This window comes from Mauremys mutica, unplaced genomic scaffold (genome assembly GCF_020497125.1).
Source record: "Mauremys mutica isolate MM-2020 ecotype Southern unplaced genomic scaffold, ASM2049712v1 000367F_np12_subseq_318797:344841_obj, whole genome shotgun sequence".
NCBI classification, from domain to species: Eukaryota; Metazoa; Chordata; order Testudines; family Geoemydidae; genus Mauremys; species Mauremys mutica.
In genome coordinates this window covers 1-15,101 of record NW_025422927.1, presented here as the reverse complement: position 1 = coordinate 15,101, position 15,101 = coordinate 1, and the positions used below count along the sequence as shown (strand labels likewise).

The 15,101-nt window shown below is 52.4% G+C and overlaps 3 non-coding genes across 3 annotated transcripts; 1 reads left to right on the top strand and 2 right to left on the bottom strand.

Moving 5' to 3' along the window:
- Nucleotides 1-215: 215 nt before the first annotated feature.
- TRNAS-GCU lies at nt 216-298 on the bottom strand. Its single transcript has one exon. It is a non-coding gene; the product is annotated as a tRNA-Ser (tRNA).
- A 12,418-nt stretch (nt 299-12,716) lies between these two features.
- TRNAN-GUU lies at nt 12,717-12,790 on the top strand. The gene has a single exon. It is a non-coding gene; the product is annotated as a tRNA-Asn (tRNA).
- Nucleotides 12,791-13,561: 771 nt separating this feature from the next.
- On the bottom strand, nt 13,562-13,633 carry TRNAM-CAU. Its single transcript has one exon. It is a non-coding gene; the product is annotated as a tRNA-Met (tRNA).
- Between the last annotated feature and the right edge of the window lie 1,468 nt (nt 13,634-15,101).

Sequence of the window (15,101 nt, the reverse complement as noted above, 5' to 3'; positions counted from 1 at the left end):
TTTGGAGGTCATGACGAGGATGTTACCTTTTGAGATAAAAATTAAGAAATACAGGAATAGAGAATTTTTCTTTGTTTATGAAATCTGGGATTTAGACATTTTATTTAAATCAATAGAGTTCTGAGTTTCTGAGAAGGTTTTTGTTTGTAAGAAGCAATATTGTACCAAAGGGGGAGATGGTTGTCTACAAAGGACAGGTAATGACTAAATGCATCCAATGAGGACGGGATTCGAAACCCATGCATGCAGAGCACAATGGATTAGCAGTCCATCGCCTTAACCACTCGGCCACCTCATCTGAGCTATCAAGAAAAAAATAGGAGGAGAAATCTAAGGCCAGCAGAGATAGGGACAAAAAGGAGTTTCTAAACACTAAGCGGAAGCAGGGGCTGAATGAGCTCCACCCTCACATCTAGTGAGGAGCTGGGGGAAAGACTTCAGGAACAGACCGTGTTTGCACAGACACACCTACTCTGCCTAGATATGCAGCATGATGGGGCCACTTTCTCAAAATGACCAGTTTTGGCTGGTGGCGGGTTACAAACCGCTTTAGGATTGAGTAGAATGAAATGTTATTATCCTTCCTGCATGAGTGAAGGGCAGCAGAACATACCTAGTCGGTCCTGATGGAGGGGTCGGTGGGTGAGGAATTGCTTTTACTGGACTTTGTAGAAGTGATTGAGAACATCACCCTAAACCAGTGGTCCCCAAACATTTCACACTGCGCCCTCTTATCCATGGCTGTGGCCCCTCGGAAGCTGCGATCAAGAACTGAGGCTAGGAGTGGGGCTGTTGCTTGCTGGGGAGAGGGGTGCAGACAGGGGTTGGGGGGGCGAGGCCGAGCTGGGAGCCAGAGCCCCAGGCTGAGGGTGGGGTTGGGGAAGAGCTGGGGCAGAGTGGGGCTGAGTGCTGCTCCCTCCATGGGGGCTGGCTCAGGCCCTGAGGTGCCCCCATGAATGTTCCTCTGTGTCCCCCTAGGAGTCATGCCCCACATTTTGGGGACCACTGAACCCTACTCGCTAATCAGGGGTAGTGATGCCAAAGCCCAGGGAAAGGGAGAACAAGTGCGGGGCCCCCAGCACTGGAACCATGTGAATGGGCTGCAGGAGAGGGGCAATGGCTGGTAGCACAGGGAGTTAAGGGCAAAGGGGGCACAGGAGGGGGCAGGAGTTAGGGGTGAAGGAGGCACAAGGGTTGGGAGTGCAGGGGCTAGCGGTAAAGGGGGAGTGGGGATCGTCCAGGGGCAATGGGGAAGTGCCAAAGTACAAGCTTTGCCCAGGTCACCATTTTCCCTAATGCTGGTCTGAGCAAACAATTGGAAATGACCCTTCAGTGAGACCAGAACCACAGTGTAGAAAAGCCTCTTTGTTAAGTGGTGGTGGCTGAGGGCTTAGGGAGATGGGTTAAAAAACAACAAACATTTCTCTGTGGAGGTTTGATTCTTGCCTGTTAGGCAAGGCTGGTGCGTGGTGTCTCCATGACTGTATTTTCAGTGGCTGATCTGCCCCAGGGAGCCAAGCCTGGACATATTCAGAGGCTCTATGCCAGGGTTTCTCAAACTTCCTTTCACTGCAACCCCCTTCTTCCAAAAAAAACCTTACTACATGGCCCTGGAAAGAGGGACCAAGCCCCTCCACACTGAGCAGAGGCAGAGGAGACAAAGCCTGAGCCCTGCCCCAGTTGCGGGAGGGCAAAACCAGAGCTTGAGGGATTCAGCCCTGGGTGGTGGGGCTCAGACTTTTGGCTTCAGCCCCAGGCACCAACAAGTCTAATGCCAGCCCTGGCAACCCCATTAAAACAGGGTCACATCCCACTTTGGGGTCCTGACTCACAGTTTGAGAACCACTGCTCTATGCTGAGGGGAGAGCGTTTTCCTGTGGGTGCAGTTAATCCACTCCCCACGAGGTGGCAGCGATGTCAGTGGGAGAAGCTATATCGGTGGGTGTGCAAGTTGTGGTGTTTGCCACATTTAAAAAGTTTAATCAAACCCCATTTTTAAAACCACCTGTGGTCTGGGAATGGCAAAGGAGTTCGATGAAGCAGGGTCTGTCCTTCAAAGTCCTGGAGATCACAATTCTATGCACCTGCTGTCATGGGGGTATAGCTCAGTGGTAGAGTGCTTAGTTGCAACTCAAGTAGTTCTCAGTTCAAACTCCTGTGTTGTCTTATAACCTTCTTTCTTTTTTTAAAAAAAAGGAAAACATTTTCATTTCCATTCTCCATTCTGTTCAGGAGCTCCACTATACGGGGGTGCTTGATATGGATGTAAACACTCAACATTTTGCTGTCCAAATGCATAAAAACCTAGCGAAGCTGTCCATCAGCTGAAATCAGTTCCAATCCTCTAAGTGTCTAGTTTATGTTTTCATTAATTAAACAAAAGTATCATACGAATGTACATTTGCAGATCCCTCTTCTCCAGGAGCTATGCTGTGCAGAAGAACAAGAACCACATCCAGCTGCAGTTCAGGAGTCTGATGACCAAAGAGCCACCAAATGTTCTGAGGGCTGGAGAAAAATGCCTTCTAGTGAGCTATTGAAGGAGCTCAACCTGTTTAGCTTATCAAAAGAAGATTGAAAGGTGACTTCATTGAAGTGTTGAAGGGCCTTAATGGAGAGAAAAGATTGGCTATTAAAGGGCTCTTTAATCTAGCAGAGAAAGGTATAACAAGACTCAATGGCTGGAAGGTGAAAAGAGACAAATTCATATTACAAATAAGACACAAATACTTACCAGCGAGGATGATTCACCAGAGGAACAAGCTACCAAGGAAAGTGGTGGATTCTCCATCTCCTGATGTCATTTAATGAAGACTAGATGCCTTTCTGGAATGTGTTTGCCCCAAAAGTAGCTCTTGTGTCATACAGGAGGCCTGTGATATGCAGGGGGTCAGATTAGATGCTCTAATGGTCTCTTCTGGTCATAAAGTTGACTAATTTCTGAAAAACTGAGTGTAGCATTGGGAGCAGCGTCTGATGTTTTCCTGTCTAGCCGGCTTGCTGCCTAGAACGAACGCTCCTTGAGTGGGGTGATCCACAGGGAGTAGCTCAAACCTCCAAAGTGCCTGGCCAGGGGCAGGACATTAGCACAGCAAGGGAGGGGTGTGGCAGTGACATCACAAAGACTTTTTGCAGGACCTCAGACTATTGGTCAAAGGTGGTGGGGAGGTGGTGACCACACAGAGAGATGCTGACATCAGCCAGGCAGGACAGGGGCGAGGGGCCAGGGAAACCTCAGAGACCCCTGTGGCTTTGCTTCAGCAAGTCTCCTTCTCCAGGTCTCTCTCTGAGGACTAAGAGAGTATTTGGGTTCAGGTACGTGAGCGCCAGGAGGAACCTCTTTCGAGTTTTCTCCTTCCCTTTTCCTGATTTTACTAGAAAAGAACCGTCCCTGTTTAGAAGGTAAGAGCCTCCTCGAGGTTTGAAACCTGTTCAGTCTGATCCATCTGGTGACCGTTGAATTCTAGGCATGGAAAACACGAGTTTAAGGGGGTCGAATTTTATTCTACACCTGGGATTTTGTCCCTTAGAATCACTGGGGACATTAGGGTTTGTCCTTTTTGTTTCATCTTTTCCTTCATCCCTCCCTCCCTCCTTTCTCTTTGTCTCTTGCTTCTTTTTTCCTTTCTGCTGTTCCCCTCCCAACACCAGGTGTGTGTGTGTTTTGCGGGGGAGTGCTCGGCAGTGTTGAGATGAGTTCCTGTCTGCATCCTGTAAAACTTGCCCATACCGGTATTGCCCTGGCCTCTTCTTTTTTCATTCTGTGTTGAACGCATTCTAAGACAATATGCATTTCCTCACCTTTTGGGGGCGAAGCCAGACTTTAAGGCACCTGCTCCCCTACTTGGTGTAAACTTTGCTTGTGCCAATCAGAAACGGACACAAACAGGTTTTGGGCCCCGTCCCCTATGACACTTCTATGATGTCATAGTGGGTACTTTATGGCCTGCCTGCCATGTGCAGGCAGGGAGAGGAGAAAGAAAAACAAATCCTGTGTATACCCGTGTATCCTGTGTATGCCCGTAACCGAGCCTGATCACCTCGAAGCCTCTCTCTCAGCTCACGTGTTTCAAACAGACCTTCTACGTTTCCCGGTCGTTATGCGTTGGTTTGTATTTGTAAGTATCAGTTATTACTAAATGCTGCATCTTTGTTTATAAATATTGTTAGTAGATATTTTAGTCATTGTGTGTTTTAAGTTTCATTAACTCTATTAGCTAATCATACACTGCTCCCTTACCCCTTGTAATTATCCTCAATAAAACTCTTAAATTGATTAATTTTTGTGTGTGTGTGTGTGTGTGTGTGTCTGCAGTTTGCATCGTGACCCACACTCTCCTTGCATCCCTTACCAATATAGTCTGTTGCCACGTGCAGCCTGGTAAATAACAGGCCTGCATTTTCTTTCACCCCTGCGAGTCCGTGGCAATCTACAGGCAGCTCCCACTGTGGGAGGTCCACCCAAAAATGTGGGGCTGAAATAGTGCTCGGGCAGTGATCCCCACCGGTGACCTGGGCCATCCTTTGGGCTCTCTGCTGAGAACCCTCAGCCTCCCGTCCTCAGTCTCTACCCTGATTGGCTGAGCAGGGGGTTATTGACAGGGAGGAGACTCAGGTCCTTGTTGTTCTCTTTTAAGACCAAGTAAATAAGTCAGAACCAGTCATATGTTTGACAAAGTTTGCTGCTTCTCTGCATTAATGGTCTCTGAGCAGTTCATGATTCTCTCTAAAATTGCAGTTCTCCTCAAATACTTGCTGAATAATTCCTGTGCACTGTTGTTGGTCTGGAGCTCATCTGAGAGCACTTTATTCAGTTCATTCAGTGTCTGAAATTCAAGATCTGATGGTTACTTTGAAAATCACGGTTCTTGGGTCCTATTCCCAACTCTTCCACTGGCTGGCCGTGTGACCTAAGACAAGTCAATTCTCCTTTCTCAGCCTTTGCTTCTCCCTCTTTCAAGTAAGGATAATAATGATCCGCTCCTACCTACCTCATGGTGGGTGGAGGATGCGGATCCATTGGAGAGCATCACTAGGAGTAGTGCATAATATGAGGTGTCCTATCACGTTTACTCAGAGCAGATTAACACATAATAGAATAGCTGAAATATTCTATTTCATTTGTATTTTTTTATTTTGAAATTGTTAAGAGCAGCAACTACTTAGCTCAGACTGAAGCATCTTATCTAATGTTTGAGATCTAAGTGTCTCCTCTTTGTGTGCGATGAGACAATTTAACACACTCTGACAAACAGGAGATGGTTTTGTTTTGCAACAACATATTTTTGCAAAGAACTTTCATCCCACTTGTTATGATTTTGAGAAACAAACTGGTTTAGTCTGAATGGGCTTTTCTGACAGAAACGGTTTCAATGAAATTTCCCCACCATCTCTATTCCTGGGCTCTATCCCTGCCTCGGGGTGGTGGTGGGGTGTTTGTCTGTTAGAACTGGAGTCAGGACCGGTGGCTTCTTTTTCTGGCTCTGCCACCACCTTGCTGGGTAGGTCACTTCCCTTCTCTGTACCTCAGGCTCCTCCCCATCTGCCCAATGGGAACAGGGACAATTCTCGAACTCTGGGCAGTTTTGAGCCTGAGTGAGATAAGGGGCGTTAAAGCCCTCTGTGAAGGAGAAAGGGGAGTTTCACAGAGTTTAGCACCAAGGAATTCTAAAGTTTGCTAAAATGTGTAGTCTGCGGAAACAAGAAATGGTCAGGGCCAAAGTTTTTAACCACTGCCTTTTTTAAAGCCCATTCAGGTATGTGAGTCCCTGTCTTTTAGGTACCTGGGATTCTTTGCCAGCAGGAGAGAAGAGGTTCCTGCCTCCATTTTTGTGGCATTAACAAACCAGGTGTTGTGCCCCAGTTCTCGTCTGAGATCCCTGGAAAAAAAAATCCTCCCATCCATGAACAAGAGAGGACCTATCTTTAAAATGGGAACAAAGAGACCCCTGGGACTTACAGACTAGCTAGCCCGTCACAGCCTGGGGCAGGGAGATATTGGGGGAGGGAGAGAACCAGCCCCGTAGACCCTAGCCCCACTCCCTCTAAGGGTGCGCTGTGCAGCGTGGCTGGGGATTGTGCAATGGCCTCGCACCAGGCAACGCAGAATGGACACCACATGTCCTGCTCTGCCTCACCTGAGCTGCTCTCCAGGTGCATTGGAGCCCAGCACCCCGCACCTTAGCACTCCTGCCCCACAGGGGGTGAGCTGCAGCCCCACCACACTCCGCAGAGGGGAGACAGGTCAGGCCAGCCAGCCCTTGTAAGATGGGGAAATCACCATTGGGGTTGACGGTACGGGGGCTGTGACATACGGAGAAATGGTTGTCGTGCCGGCAGAGGGCAGCAGAGCATGCACATGCACACACAATTGCAAACATACACAAACACATGCATGAATCCAGCCACATACACACAATTGCTAATATACACAAACACCCGCACAAATCCAGCCAATACCAACACAAGCATGGGAGCCAGGGGAGCAGAGCAGGCTGGGGCTGGGTCACTCCACTTCCCGCAGGAAGTAGCCATCCTCCCTGGTCCCACGGTGGCCTGGGGCCAGCCCCCCCTCTGCTTCCCCCCATGGCGGCCTGGGGCCCCAGCCTGCTCTGCTCCCCTGGCTCACAAACTTGGGGTGGGGGAACTGCCCCACAGCACTTGCTGGCGGCGTGGCTGGGAGCCAGGGCAGTGGACCAGGCTGGGGCTGGGACACTCCACTTACCATGCAGTGAGTGCAGGGGCGGGGGCCATGAGGAAGAGCCGGGCAGCCCCCCTGCAGCAGCTCCCCACCCAAGCTCACCTCTGCTCTGCCTTCTCCCCTGAGCACGCCGGCGCCGCTCCACTTCTCCCACCTCCCAGGCTTGTGGTGCCAATCAGCTGTTTAGTGCTGCAAGCCTGGGAGGGGAGGAATATTAGAGCCGGGGGCGGCGTGCTCAGGGGAGAAGACAGAGCAGAGGTGAGCTGGGACAGGGAGCGGTTCACCTGCACACACACACCCGCCGCCCGTTACTTGCTGCGGGCAGCCCTCCACCCGCACCTCCCCCTGCCCCAGCTCACCTCCACTCCACTGCCCCCCCGAGTGTGCTTTTTGGTGCCCCCAACCACTTGGCACCCTGGGCGGCCGACTAGTTCGCCTAGTGGTTGCACCGGCCCTGGACACTGCCTGTCAGCAGGATTCCTCCTCCTCCTCAGTGAGAATAAATCTCCGCATCTAGACAGCCGGTCCATCCGCTGCACCACAATCCCCCAAGCCTGAGCCTCCCTGCCAAAGCCCTGCACCTGGCTCCAGAGAATTAAGTCTCACGTGTCGCTGGGAACTCGACTTCTTGTGCCCAGAGAGTCTCGGCCCCCCTCAGTAGATGACCCAAGAAACACAGTGTCTGCAAAAGCAGCAAAGAGTCGTGTGGCACCTTATAGACTGACAGACGTATTGGAGCATGAGCTTTCGTGGGTGAATACCCACTTTGTTGGATGCGTCAGTGTCGGCCTTTTCCAAAGAAGTGCCTGGAGGGCCTTTTTCTGTGTGACCACGTGGCCTAATGGATAAGGTGTCTGACTTTGGATCAGGCGATTGAGGGGTCGAGTCCCTTCGTGGTTGTGCTCATGCAGTTTTACCTTTGGGCTGAACGTCCTGCTCCCTTCAGGGCTGGAACCTCTTCTTGGCCGCTCAGGCCAATGCTCTGGCTTCAGCTAGAGCCCCGGGAAGGAGTTGGGGGTTGGACATCACAAAGCTGGGGCATGAGCCCCAGGTGCTTCCAGTCTCGCCTTTGCCATTCCCGACTTGCCAAAGAAAATGGGCGGCTGCCCGGGCTAGCGTGTGGAGCAGTTTCCCTCTTCCAAGTGTGCGCCTGTCCCTGTGCTGGAGGTGGGTTGCTACATAGCACCTTGGGAGCCTGGGTGTTTCTCTGATTCTCGCCAGCTGGGGAAAAGCCTCTTAGGGTAAAATCTCCTGCCCCACTGCAAAAGTGAGCACCTGGAGTGGGAACGGTAAGAGGCCCCACCAGGGGGGCTGGCCCTGCTTTCCTACCGTCTTCTGATGTTGGCCACAAAGCATCAGCAGCCGCCCCGCATGCTGGTCTGTGGGTGGCCTTCAGTGGGGGTTCAGCATGGCAGGGAGCAGGCTGGCTAGGGGTCTTTGTCGCTGTCTGCTGGCCACGCATAGGCATGGTCCTCCCCTCCTCTGAACAGCCAGAGTTAGTCTGTGCTTAGAAAGACAAGAGGGTGAGAAAGATTGAGAAAGGACCTATGCAGACAGCCCACACTACAGGGACACTGCCTGGTTAAGGGATATGGAGGCACCAAATTGCCCCAAATTTCCCGGTGCCCCACGCAGCTGGGTACTGCTCCAGCGGCGAACTCGATCCCCCGGCTGGCTGAGCCGGCCAGGAAAGCTGCCCCTGCCCCTGCTCCGCCTCTTCCCCACAGCCCCCACCCCTGGTCTGCCCCCACCCCGCTCTTCCCACCTCTGCTCCACCCCATCCACCCCACTCCGCCCCTTCCCCTGAGCTACACCCCGGTGGACGGCAGGAGGGATCAGGCGCACCCGGCACTCACCGGGCGGTGGGAAGTGGAACGACCTGTCCCCAGCCTGCTCTGCTCCACCAGCTCCCAGCCGCGCCACTGGTGAGTGCTGGGGGGTGTTTTCCCCCCACCCTCCAACTTCCAAGGCTGGGAGCAGAGTGCAGCAGGCTGGGGCTGGATCACTCCACTTCCCGATGCCCCATGAGTGTGGGTTTGGGCCTGCCCTGCAATTACCGGGCGGCAGGAAGTGGAGTGACCTGGCCCCAGCCCGCTCCGCTCTGCCAGCTCAGGCTGGGGGACGGGGGTGCCGTGTAGGGCACCAAAATGTCTAGGGACAACCCTGAATAGATCATTTTCCCACAGGGGCCGATGGCTGTTAGAATACAGAGATTCAGGCTGCCTGTACAGGCCTAGACTTTAAGAACTTAGGTGTATTTTTATCACTTAGCTAGTGACAGGGGTATAACACAAAGACCCAAAATCCCAGTCTGCCTGTGTCTGGGCCTTCTCTCCCTAGGAGAGTCTGAGCCCTTGTTCATAGGCGAAGGCCTTTGGCTAAGCAGCAGGGGCAGCCATGAGCTGGGAAGCGAACGGTCCCATCCTCACCTCCCAAACCCGTCACACTGAACTAAGGTGGGGTTGGGTTGTTGGGAAGACAATCCTGTCCCAATAGTGCCCATCACCACCAGATAATGAAACAGATCTTAAGAGAGCATCCGGTCTGGCACGAAATCCCTTCTCAATGGGTGTGGTTGTGAAACCCTCATTTCTGTAGGGTTTATCTTTCTGGCCCCCACTTTTCTACTGTCAATCTGTCTGGTTCTCTAATTGTTTCTGTCTGTTGCCAAATTAATTTTGATGGGTGTAAGTTAATTAGGGGAGTGGGAAGTAATTGGTTAGAGAATTCTGTTACAATAGGTTAGAATTGATTAGTTACAATGATTGGTTACGGTCTAGCTGAGAATATTACTGTGTAAACTGGGGTCAGACAGGAAGTGGAAGAGGAAATTGGAATCATGCTAACGGGGGGGGATGGGACTAGGGAACGGGGAACAGGGACACAGCCAAAGCTCTGCAGTGTCAGAGCTGGGAAGGGGGACGTGGGGTAAACACGCTGCAGTGTCAGAGCTCATAGACTCATCGACTTTAAGGTCAGAAGGGACCATTATGATCGTCCAGTCCGACCTCCTGCACAACGCAGGCCACAGACTCTCACCCACCCACTCCTGTAACAAACCCCTGGCCTATGTCTGAGCTAGCGAAGTCCTCAACTCGTTGTTTAAAGACTTCAATGTCAGAGAATCCTCCAGCAAGTGACCCGTGCCCCACGCTGCAGAGGAAGGGGAACCCCCCCCCCTCGGGGTCTCTGCCAACCTGCCCTGGAGGAAACTTCCTTCCCAACCCCAAATATGGGGATCAGCTAAACCCTGAGCATGTGGGCAGGACTCACCCGCCAGCACCCAGGAAAGAATTGTCTGTAGGGATGTGGGGTAAACGCTCTGTGGTGTCAGAGCTGGGAAGGGGGACACTGGGGAACAGACTCTGTGGGTGTATAGAGATAAGCCCGACTGGTGTGAAGGGCTTTGAAATCTGCTTGCTTGGAAACTAACCCCAGTAACCATCCCTTTGTCTGCGCTTCCGACTTCTGGTCTTTTGCTGCTTGCTGTCTGCGTGACAAGAGCCAGGGAAGTGGGCGGGGGAAGGGAAAGCCCTCTAACAATGGCTCCTTGCTCCTCTCCCTCCAGGCTCAGGGGTCAAGGATGGGCAGGACTCCAGGCTCTGCTTGACAGATCCTGGCACAGGGGCTGCAGGAGGGGTGGGGGGGCGGGGGCAGAAAGGATTGCAGGTTCTGACTTGTGCTCTAGAGAAGAGGTAATAGGTGAAGGGGTGTTTTTGACTCTTCCCCTGCCTCAGGGTCCCCAGGGCTAGAATTCTACCTTCCACAGGACCAAATAACTGGGTGAAGCCATTTGGCTAATGAAAACCAGTGCTCCAGGTGAGGCTTGAACTCACAACCTGAGCATAGCTCCTCTCAGCACTGCCCTATAAGTACTGCGCACTAACCAATTTCGCTACTGGAGCACCTGTTAACTGTGATTCTCCAAAATCCCTAGGTTGATACAGGCAAGGAGTGACCCCAAAACATTCTCAGTGGAGCTGAGAGCAGGTAGCGACAAGTGGTGTACTCGGTGGGGTGGATTCTTCTTAAGGGTTCCAGGCACCATTTGACCCTTTTGTTCTTCTCTGTGTAATAACAGAGCTGATTAATACTCAATGTAGAGTCTTGCTGCAGACCAACAGATCTGAAATCACTGATAGCCAGCTCTAAGCATTAGGGGACCAGGAAGCACTGCAGCCTCAATCCACGACAGGAGGCCCTTGCCACGCCCAGGCCTGCCTCTTGCCTTCAGCCCAGGCAGCCAGAGGTGCCAGGGAGCTCCCTGGCAGGCCGCCGCTTCGCCTCAGCCACCTCTTGCCTCATGGCCTAGGCTCTCGGTGCTCTGTTGGTCACCGGCTCGCTTGAAGGCCCAGAGGGAAAAGAAACAAGCGCACGCGTAGCAGAGGATGGTTTCGATCCATCGACCTCTGGGTTATGGGCCCAGCACGCTCCCGCTGCCCCACTCTGCTGCTTCTTCACACCCTCCCCCTGCCACCTAGCCGCCACTATCCGGATTAGTGCCTTACACGCTCTTGCTCTGGCAGACAGATGCGCAGGCTGCTAGGCAGCTGCCCTGGTCACAGGATTTTACAGCTAGCTTCTACAGGGTAAAAAGGATTTATTTGGGGTTTGGACCCCATTGGGAGCTGGGTAGCTGAGTGCCGGAGACGAGAGCACTTCTTAAACTGTTTTCAGTTACGCTTTCAAGCTTGTGGGGGACGAGGTTCAGCCTTGGATCCGTGTCTGCAGCAGGCAAGCACCTCTGGCTCAATCGCCCCCCGCCGTATTAGCAGACTAAAACGCGGAGCGAACTCACACGCCTTGCAATGGAACAGGAGCCGGGATCACAAACAAAAGTCAACATTTTATTAAGATGAGGTTCAAAGAAAAAAAAAGTGTACGGTACAGAGTTTCGGCGTAGAAGTTTCTGGTGCTCGGGGAACAACATACAGCTTACCCAAGGGGTGCGAAATTCGGTTTAAAATGGGGTGGCGTAAGTAATACATAATCTGCAATAGCCCGGACTGGGGGTAAAAGGTTAACGTACAGACACTGAGTTAGGAGGGTATGTTGTCCATATGAGGGCTACGTTCGGGTGTGGAGTATAACGAGCGGTTACGACGATGAGGATGGATTGACCCGCGTTAGGTGAGTTTTAAGGTTCGGTGTTTTGGAATCTTTGCCACAATCTAGTTGAAGCAGGGTCAGTATGAAGTCTGCCCTGCCATCTGTTGGTGATCTGTCGTGAAGGCCTTTTGGGGCTGATGTCATTTGCATGGTTACACCCACCCCGGATTGTATGATGGGAGTGCTTGTCCAAACGATCATTTCAGCTGCTGCGGGATCCCCAGTCTCTTTGTTATTGGGGCAGGAGTAATCCAGTGTATTTTCCTGTTGATTTTGGATCAAGGACAGAGTAACTGTACCTGGCATTTGAGGCCTGAGAGCGTCACCCTCGTCTGAAAAGTACTCACCATTAAGGGGTATGGGTTCCTAACGGCAGCTCTTGGAGGGAGGTAGAAATGGATGTTTGTATGTCCTTTCTGCTGTCCCTGGTGTGGAAAGGCAGAGGTGGTTTTGAATCTCTTAAAATTGTTATTAGTGCTGCAGTTGCTCACCCTAAGCTTATGTCGTTAGATCTCTTTCACGGTGTATTTTGGTCCTGAGAGGTAAAAGGTGTGTTGTTAGGGAGTGAGGTAGCAAACGTTAATTGCAGAGGTGGTGCATGTGCCACAGAAGTCGTGTGCCCCTTCCCCGCTCCCATCCAAGAGTCCAGTATTTGAAGAAACCCACCCACTGACCTGTGACTAACAATCTCGCTCTGCTAACTCTTCCAGCAAAACAGGCCAAAGAAAGTGTATGCGAGCGCTGTACCACAGCCCCGGTGCTCTTTTCGGTTCCTTCCCACAGAACTTTCCCTCCATAGCAGTCCAGTTCCTTGCTGTTGCTTGGCTAACCACTGCATGCATGTGCTATACCGTATGCCCTGAGCTGATTCCCGGCTTTTGGGTTCAATACAGCCTTGCCCCTCCATGTTTCTGTGGCGCAATGGGTCAGCGCGTTCGGCTGTTAACCGAAAGGATGGTGGTTCGAGCCCACCCAAGAACGACGCTAAGCCCGTGCTACTTCCTTGCTTCCCTGAGGCCTGTGGGGGGAGCCTCAAAGGTCCCATTTTGCTGCCTCAGTGCTTTCAGCTGGTGGTCCAAAGAGCAGGCTGGATGCCATTCAGAAACCCATCTGCCAGCAGCCGTGCCGGAGGCTCAGGCTTAATCCTCAAAGCGGAGCACAAAAACTTTCAGCCGGGAACATTTCGCTCCCTTCCCGCCTCCGCCCAAGCGGCAAGGGAGAAGCGGAGGAGACAGGCCGGCTCAAAGACGCCTCCCTCCCACTTCCCTGTACGCTGTGCAAAGCTCTTGGCCTGCCTCATGCCTCGTCAGGAAAGCGCGGCCATGCGGCCCAAGCCTGAGTCACGTCCGCGGCCTGGCCCGCCCCGCCGCCCCGGCTGATGGCGCGCAGAGCCACGCGAGTCAATGGCAGGTCGAGTCGGGAGCCTCGGCTCTTTCCCCTGACAGCCACACACACAGCGCTGCCTAGCGCCCCCAGAGCCTCCCTCGTGTTCCCCCGCAGCAGCCGCCGCCTGCCGGTGTGGGTGTGAAAAGGGGACCAGGAAGCACTGCAGCCTCATTCCGGGACAGGAGGCCCTCGCCACGCCCAGGCCTGCCTCTTGCCTTCAGCCCAGGCAGCCAGAGGTGCCAGGGAGCTCCCTGGCAGGCCGCCGCTTCGCCTCAGCCACCTCTTGCCTCATGGCCTAGGCTCTCGCTGCTCTGCTGGTCACCGGCTCGCTTGAAGGCCCAGAGGGAAAAGAAACAAGCGCACGCGTAGCAGAGGATGGTTTCGATCCATCGACCTCTGGGTTATGGGCCCAGCACGCTCCCGCTGCGCCACTCTGCTGCTTTTTCATACCCTCCCCCTGCCACCTAGCCGCCACTATCCGGATTAGTGCCTTACACGCTCTCGCTCTGGCAGACAGATGCGCAGGCTGCTAGGCAGCTGCCCTGGTCACAGGATTTTACAGCTAGCTTCTACAGGGTAAAAAGGATTTATTTGGGGTTTGGACCCCATTGGGAGCTGGGTAGCTGAGTGCCGGAGACCGGAGCACTTCTTAACCTGTTTTCAGTTACGCTTTCAAGCTTGTGGGGGACGAGGTTCAGCCTTGGATCCGTGTCTGCAGCAGGCAAGCACCTCTGGCTTAATCGCCCCCCGCCGTATTAGCAGACTAAAACGCGGAGCGAACTCACACACCTTGCAATGGAACAGGAGCCGGGATCTCAAACAAAAGTCAACATTTTATTAAGATGAGGTTCAAAGAAAAAAAAGTGTACGGTACAGAGTTTCGGCGTAGAAGTTTCTGGTGCTCGGGGAACAACATACAGCTTACCCAAGGGATGCGAAATTCGGTTTAAAATGGGGTGGCATAAGAAATACATAATCTGCAATAGCCCGGACTGGGGGTAAAAGGTTAACGTACAGACACTGAGTTAGGAGGGTATGTTGTCCATATGAGGGCTACGTTCGGGTGTGGAGTATAACGAGCGGTTACGACGATGAGGATGGATTGACCCGCGTTAGGTGAGTTTTAAGGTTCGGTGTTTTGGAATCTTTGCCACAATCTAGTTGAAGCAGGGTCAGTATGAAGTCTGCCCTGCCATCTGTTGGTGATCTGTCGTCAAGGCCTTTTGGGGCTGATGTCATTTGCATGGTTACACCCACCCCAGATTGTATGATGGGAGTGCTTGTCCAAACAGTCATTTCAGCTGCTGCGGGATCCCCAGTCTCTTTGTTATTGGGGCAGGAGTAATCCAGTGTATTTTCCTGTTGATTTTGGATCAAGGACAGAGTAACTGTACCTGGCATTTGAGGCCTGAGAGCGTCACCCTCGTCTGAAAAGTATTCACCATTAAGGGGTGTGGGTTCCTAACGGCAGCATGTGGAGGGAGGTAGAAATGGATGTTTGTTGGCCTCTTGCAGGTGCTGCTGATGTCCTTTCTGCTGTCCTTGGTGTGGAAAGACAGAGGTGGTTTTGAATCTCTTAAAATTGTTATTAGTGCTGTAGTTGCTCACCCTAAGCTTATGTCGTTAGATCTCTTTCATGGTGTATTTTGGTCCTGAGAGATAAAAGGTGTGTTGTGAGGGAGTGAGGTAGCAAACGTTAGTTGCAGAGGTGGTGCATGTCCCACAGAAGTCGTGTGCCCCCCCCCGCTCCCGTCCAAAAGTCCAGTATTTGCATAAACCCACCCACTGACCTGTGACTAACAATCTCGCTCTGCTAACTCTTCCAGCAAAACTGTTCTGCCAGGTTCTCATTCCACACTATATTCCTGCAAACTTAAGCTTTTAAGTAGCAACAGATACCACCTGC